Source organism: Alosa pseudoharengus, unplaced genomic scaffold (assembly GCF_046254945.1).
Source record: "Alosa pseudoharengus isolate Yale_2024_CS ecotype anadromous, Long Island Sound unplaced genomic scaffold, YU_APseudo_1.1 YU_APseudo_1.1_scf_18, whole genome shotgun sequence".
Lineage (NCBI taxonomy): Eukaryota > Metazoa > Chordata > Actinopteri > Clupeiformes > Clupeidae > Alosa > Alosa pseudoharengus.
Window position 1 is genome coordinate 19330214 of NW_027468650.1, and position 7343 is coordinate 19337556.

At 41.7% G+C, this 7343-nt stretch overlaps 1 long non-coding RNA gene across 1 annotated transcript; it reads right to left on the reverse strand.

Moving 5' to 3' along the window:
- Positions 1-1594: 1594 nt before the first annotated feature.
- LOC143131663 (uncharacterized) lies at positions 1595-5655 on the reverse strand. Its single transcript, XR_012988163.1, has 3 exons — positions 5582-5655; positions 4813-4889; positions 1595-2668 (listed from the first exon to the last, which is right to left on the reverse strand). It is a non-coding gene; the product is annotated as an uncharacterized LOC143131663 (long non-coding RNA).
- Positions 5656-7343: the final 1688 nt, after the last annotated feature.

The window sequence follows — 7343 nt, forward strand, 5'->3', positions numbered from 1 at the left end:
CATCACATCCTGTCAGGATGCACCGCGAGGGATAAAGGGCTTTTTTTTTTAACAGGGGTGGGGTGGGGGTGTCGCAGGTCTATGATAGAGAAAAGTCTGGGCATATGTCACGTTGCTGTCCGAAGCCCTGTCAGAAGTCTGCTCTCGGTCTCTGGGGAGGCGAGGGGCCACGTTCCCAACTGCAAAGGCTCCCACTCCAAACCCATGAAGGGGTTGTTTCACGCATCGTTAACATACTGCATGCTGGCCACTCACTGCCTCCACAGAGAACAGAGAGAATAAAGCCAGCGACTTTATACACAGAATGCTGTATCCTGGTCCTCTAACACGAGCTGCCCACACATAGGGGGTAGGCCAAAAGAGGTAACAGTACGGTTTCAGGCCAGGGAAAAATTCTCTTGCCAAGGTTCAAGGCACTTTATAGCAGCAGTGATACGTGATCTTAATCTGAACATGATGGGCCTAATGACTGAATTTGTACTCTTGATGTAGATGGAACTGCTAAAGTGCGTGTTTTGGCCACATAAGGCAACAGAGCCTTATGGATTTAAAAACTATGCACCTGTGAGTCCAACCGCCTGTGTTTCTGCATAAAGGTAATGACAAAGCAAAACTTGAAATATGACCAATCCCAAATACCGGATGGGGAATGTCACCCAAATTGACCAAGACAAGATGGCGCACTGATAAATTCACACTCATACCCCTCTGAAGAAGCAGCTGGCGCATGAGAAGTCCCCAGCTGAACTGTAGATCTTAAGATTCTTGCTCTGTGTCTTCAGTGCGGCCAGACCATTTAGATGAGTGTCATCTTCGAGTGCATTTAAGGGTAGCCTTATCGCCAAACACATGACTCAGGCAGCGAGAACAACAGCCCACATTCACTCCCCTCTAAACTGCGGCTAATTAATTCTGCACCCTGGGGGACTGCATACAGTACGAGTACTCTAGCCTGTGAGTGGGAAACTGGGACAAAGCACGAGTTTTTCATGTACAGTACAGTGGTGGCAGAGAGTAAACAAACAATTATATGTGTGGCCTTCACTGTGGGCTGCACAATGTGGGAAGCGTTCAACTGTCTATTATGCAAGGGCTGTTTATTCCTTGAGGGATTCAGGTTAATTAAAAGTGGAATGTGGTGGATAATGCAATGTAGGAGATCATAAATTAAGTTACTCTCTATTGTCAAAACACCAGTAGGACGTTTAGAGATTGCACAGTTTTACCACAATCGCTGTTACAGTATGTTACACATGAAAAGAACACAACTAAACAAAACATAATGATTTCAGCTTTCATCTTTTCATTGTTTTCTCCCATGAACACTGATGAATAAAACAAAAAAAGGCAAATGTCTAGACACACAGAGCTTTGGTTGTAGTGAAGATTTCAGTCATGATAGATTAAAGTGTGATTGAAGTGTAATGATTGGATCAAAGTGTCCAGGAGTACAATTCCCAGAGACAGGATAGCAGGATAGGAAGGGGTGTCTTGGGCTTGGCTCAAGTCCAGAGTCGACTCGAAGACTTCACACTGAAACGCTGTCATATTCCCCCCACAGGCACAGTGGGTGCTGAAGCTCCATAACTCTGGCTGGACAGAGAAAAAGAAAGAAAGAAAGAAAGAAAGAAAGAAAGAAAGAAAGAAAGAAAGAAAGAAGGTAGAGAGGGGTATTCTACCCAGCAAAACCTAAGGGGCTCAAGCAGTAAATTTCAGCTACTTTTACAGCCTCTCCGACATCTGAGGAAATCAAATATGGGAGACGATGGGCTAGAGGCTTATTAACCTCAGTCTCTTTGTAAAAGGAGAACGGCTTGTAGACTGCCAAAAAATAATGACGGAGCTAAGCACCAGAGCCAAGCTTAAAACACTAGTGCAGAGCCCTACCTGTAACGTGAGGGTGGAGACTAGAATGTGCACACACACACACACACCTACTGAATTTGTAATGCTTCTCATCAACACATGTATAACAAAAAAACTTTAACTTAGCTTTGCTTGATATAAAGCCTTAAGACCTCTTTCTATGACTGACTGATTTCCCTTTGCTGCAAAAACAGTCAGTTCCTTCTTTTCGTTTTTTACCACCCAATAAATACAAATTAGTATGTGATTGGTTGTGCAAACTCAGGAAACACTGTTTACCCACTAAAACAGTCTTGGCCAATGTTTAAACTCTCCTTTCTTAGGGAGTGCTTGTACATTCATATTTGAGTGTTTGTGCATGGGTGTGTGTGTCAGTGTGAGAATATGTTTATTAAACCTTCCAATGCAAACACTCACATTTATTGCTGAATGACTTCAGGCTTTTAAAACCTTGTGTGCCAGCATGGCCTGACAAGTGATGTAATCCTGAGCCTTGGAATTAGGAAAAACGGAGTACAAGAGTCCGAGGGGGGAAAAAATCCATTTCACCTTCCTGCCTCAATTAAAACCAGAATGAAACAGACTGTGTTGGGGGTTCCACTTGTATAAACAAACCAGTTTAACATGACCTCTGTCTCTCAGCACCTCTGTATGGGAACCACACTCAGCTCAATGGCAGGGTTAGTGGGTGAGGTGACAGTGGCAATGGTTTCCAAAGGGGACGGTGGAATATTAGTAGGATTACACTTGCCTCTATGTCTATGGCCTGGAGGCATCCACAGAGAGAGAGGTAGAGGAAGAGCTAGAGAGAGAGAAAGAGAGAGAGAGAGAGAGATAGAAATTGAATGAAATTGGTGAGGAGGCAGTATACAGTAGAACATGTTCATTTCTGCGGCAGAATGAGGCTATTAATGTGCGGCTTAACCTGTACGACGGGGGTTAAGTCAACCTATACATCAGCAAAATATAATAATTTGGACCCAAAAAGATGTAAAAAATTAGGGCCCAGGTTAGAAATCCTCAAGTTTCCCTTTAAGTCTCTGTAGTCTAACATTTGTAAATTAGCTAAGGCACAAATAGCCAGGCCAGTATGCAGCACAGAGTTTAAAACCGCTGTACATAACTAATTTCAGAGGGCTCCACCATCCATCTCTCCAAACAACAACTCTTCTTCATTTTGTATTGATATGAGGCAGGGTTTGGCCTTTTGTGAAACTTTTGCTTGGGAAACCTGGATGTTTCACCTTTGACCTAGTTCAGGCAAAATTTGCATTTTCGAAGTATGAGATTTGCTTTTATGGATTTTTTTTGTCTACATCTATAATCATAGTAGATCAATATCTAAACCTGAAAAATACTGTTAAAAAAAATACAAAATATATACTTAGAAATAGCCTACACAGGTTTAGTGAACACAGGACCACACACAAGAAATTCAGATATTACATATTCAAATCCAGATACCTGGATACAGTATATGTCAGCTCTCTAGCTCATTAGACCTTCAGCAAGGGCCCTACTGGATGTTAGACCAAATTGCAAATATATTGCAAATCCTACACCAAGTAATTCATTTTTGGTTTTGGACAGCCAGTGCTGAAACCAAGAGCCATTGTTTTCCTACACTTTTCCAAACAGAAGCTTAATCCGGCCTTTTCTTTCAGCCTCTATTTTCAGGAAGAGATCTGGTGACACACCTCAAAGCCATGAAACGTTTGCAGGTGAAATATGAGCATCCTTTTATGATGATCATGCCCATTCATAATGTCACAAGCTTGATGGAAATTATCGATACAGATGGTGGGTGGAAAAGTATCCTGTCATAAAAAAAAAATTCTGCTCCAGCTGCAATCACTGCCAGACATCAGAACTGCTCAGCCATTGAGATTTGACACATTGGTAGACCTAGGCCATCTAAAGAGGTGCTGAAATCTGATGAAACATTTAAAATTGAAATACTGCGGCAGAACCATGATTACATTTTAGCTAAAGGTGAGCTCTAGCAGGTGGTAGGCGGCACAGACCACAGGAAACCTGTAACTGAATCCGCAGGCACACCTGCTCTGTTTTTATTGCAAGATAGTCAGCACTGTGAAAATCTAGCCTCGTTTCATTGATAGCTTTTCAGAGAATTATTGTCACATGAAATATGACTTGTGCACAATGAGAGAAGTGGAGAATTTAGCTTAAGAAAAATATAAGAGGCCTTCCATGGCAACAGAAAAGAAAGACAGACACAGAGATGAAGAGGGAGGAGATACCCTGGATTTGGTCAAGAGCAAGGCTCTCTTGGCTGGAGCCAGGTCTGTCTATAATGGACTCAGTGATGCCATCAAACATGTAATTTCTTCATTTTGTGTGCAGGAATAGAAACGAGGAGCACTCAGGTGAGGCGTCCAGCGTGGTCATCTCTCGGCTCTTTGTCTGAGAGGAACAGTGGGGCTCATTCATAAGAGGTGAGCACAGAGGCAGCTGCCATACCTGACACGCACATTCAGAACTACAATTCAAACCAGTGGCAATCAAGCACACACACACACACACCCACACACTCACACACACACACACACAGCTATTCTTTACAGCCAATAAATAATGTCTAATTGATTTACTTACTAAGAAGCCTTGATCAGCATTTAGTTCAAAATAAATATGATGTATCCATTTTGTGATTGTATATCTGGGTCTGACAATAGAACAGTAGAATTCCACTGGTGCTGGGGCCTCTGTGGTCTGATTTGGAACTGTAGCAAATATGATTCCACAGCATTTACCTGCATTTGAATAAATATATCCAACCTGTATGGTTGCTTTAATTGAAAATTAAATTATTTCCTCACAATGTGGAATCACTGTGGCTTCACACCGTGCATAATTATACAGTTGCCTGAGTTTATGTCATTAAGGGTATACTACTGTTGAATCCAATCAGGAAAGATGTCGGACCTTCATAGATTTCTCTCACCCGGGGATGGTGACTCTGCTGCCTGACATTGTTTTCTCCTGGGAGTGTTCCTGGCAGACTGAGAGAAACAAAAGCAAAAATGTATAATTCAGCGGCAGTCGATCAATCTCACAAAGCCAGTCTAGAATTAGAAGAAAAACATGGACACAAGAGAAATCTAATTTTCTCCCTTTTTGTTGGCTATGAAAACTTGAGCCTTTTATCTTGGTGTACGTTACAAAAATGACTGCTGAGTTCAATGACATGATTTAATCTCCTTTAAGGAGTCAAGTCCAGGCTGAATTGAATCAATCAAGTTGAGTAACTCTAAACTTCAGCATCTTTAGCATAACACTTTTGATATGCAGGCTTCAACACTAGGGCATTGTGTGGCAATTTTCAGTAGTGGTTATGTGTCTTCTCTTGTCATACACACACACACACACTTTCTCTCTCTTTCTTTCTGTCACGCTATCTATCTTACATGCACACACACACACACACACACACACAGAATGACAGAGAGAGAAAGAGAGAGAGAGAGAGAGAGAGAGAGAGAGAGAGAGAGATAGAGAAAGAGAGAGAGATACAAACTTTGAGTCAGAAAACAATTAAAGCCATTGCCCATACTACATTCAGTATAGGCCATTCTACTGAATTTCTGCAAGTTGCAGTCATGAACCAAAACAATTCTCTATTTAAAGGAACACGCCAACATTTTGGGAAATTAGCTTACTCACTATCTCCAGAGTTAGATAAGATGATACATACCATTCTCGTCTCTGTGCGTGCAGTTACTCAGTCTGAAGCACTCAATCTTTAAGGTTGTATCAGTGGTAGCGGGGGGGACACTTCTGTTGATGTTCAAACAAAACAGAGAGCTAGCTCGCTACTCCCTCCCCCTCCCTCCTGTGCAATTAAAACTCTCCTAAACGCGCATCTCGTCGGTTATTGGTTGAAACACTTTGTTTTGCCTTTGAGTGGGTTGCCAACCCTTGTTGATAGCAATTGTTTTTGTGTACAGATCTCGGAGCCTAGGCTGCCTACAGAGACGCGTTTTTTGGCGGCCTGCGGATCGTTAGGATAGATTAGATGAATGTGATCATTTATGTTTGGGCCTTTTTTGGGCCTGAAATCACTGATACAACCTTTAACATAGCTTAGCATAATTCATTGAGGTGGGCAGTTCCAACTAGCATATAGCACCCAAAAGAGTCACAAGCAGGGTCGTTTACTTCGAAAATGATTGGTCTCATAGTGATATTTATTATGCTACTATTCTACTCCAGAAAATGTTTTTTGAAACACAAGACAAAAATGTCTTTATCATGACCTCAACTCCCCCCATGTATCTATGAATTAAACACATACAGCAAAAGTGTTGATATATCATTGGTGTCATTGGATTAGAATGTTTACACACCTGCAACATGCAGAACATGCAGTCACAAACTCGGAATTCTCAAAAACTAATAGCGTAGCTAACAGTAATCAATACTGTCAAACAGCTCTGCCTATGGTTCGGAAATGTTTTCATTCCTGTCCTTGGTTGAAAAAGGGTCCATTGTGAGAGGGAGGGAATAAACAAACTTTTTAGAAGTGGACCCTATAGCACCAAATTGAGAATTAAACTGTGCTCTGCATGTTTTTAGCTGTCACGCTGCCAGTAAAACCTTGACTTAAAATCCAGTGGGGATGCAGCAGTGAAGTGGGATCCCCTGAACTAATTTAGTGTGAGCCTCATAGTCCACACAGTAATAAGGACCTTAGTGTCTTAGTGGGATGGAGGCCGAGACCTGTCTTTCTGCAGGGATTTACTGTCTGTCTTAAACATTCATATATTCACTCATGTTCTTAATTCATTCCATATTTGTGCAAAAGGCTCTTTCAGGCATGCAGGTGTATGAGCCAAAATGAGAGGGAGAGATTGGTCTCTCAATATAATTTGTATATTTATTGTTTCTCTGCCTATCTGCTGGGCTGTTTTCACCTCTGTACTCAGATACTTTGTGAAAAGTGCCAGCATTAATCACATGCAGTTCAAATTAATCTAAACCAGAGTGGTGCCATTTACTGTTGCATAGTGTTCAAGGGAACAGCTAATGCTGGTATTCACGTCAGGCGAACTGGACTCCCTTGATCACTGCCCTTTCAGTTACCAATGGCTAGCAGATTGCATTAGTTTAAATGAACAAAAGCTTAGGAAGTGTAAAGATGTGAGAATGGATGGCGCTAATGGGTGGGGCTTTGTTGAGGCCAGCTTTCTCAGCCTGGCAGGTGATGGGATTGAATGCAACTCACTCATGCTTGATTGACAAATCCAATGCGGAAAGGCTAAACGAAAATGTAGCCATGATCTTGAGTGTTTATCTTCTTTTCTTTGAGGTTTGAGAAACTCCGTCTTTTTAATTAGTCACCCATAAACCTACAAGGCAAGCCCCAGCAAAAAGAATGTTAATTGCCTCATAATAGCTAGTTTTAACACAATTTGAACACAATGATGTTTGGTATTTGGTGCATGTGATTAAATAAC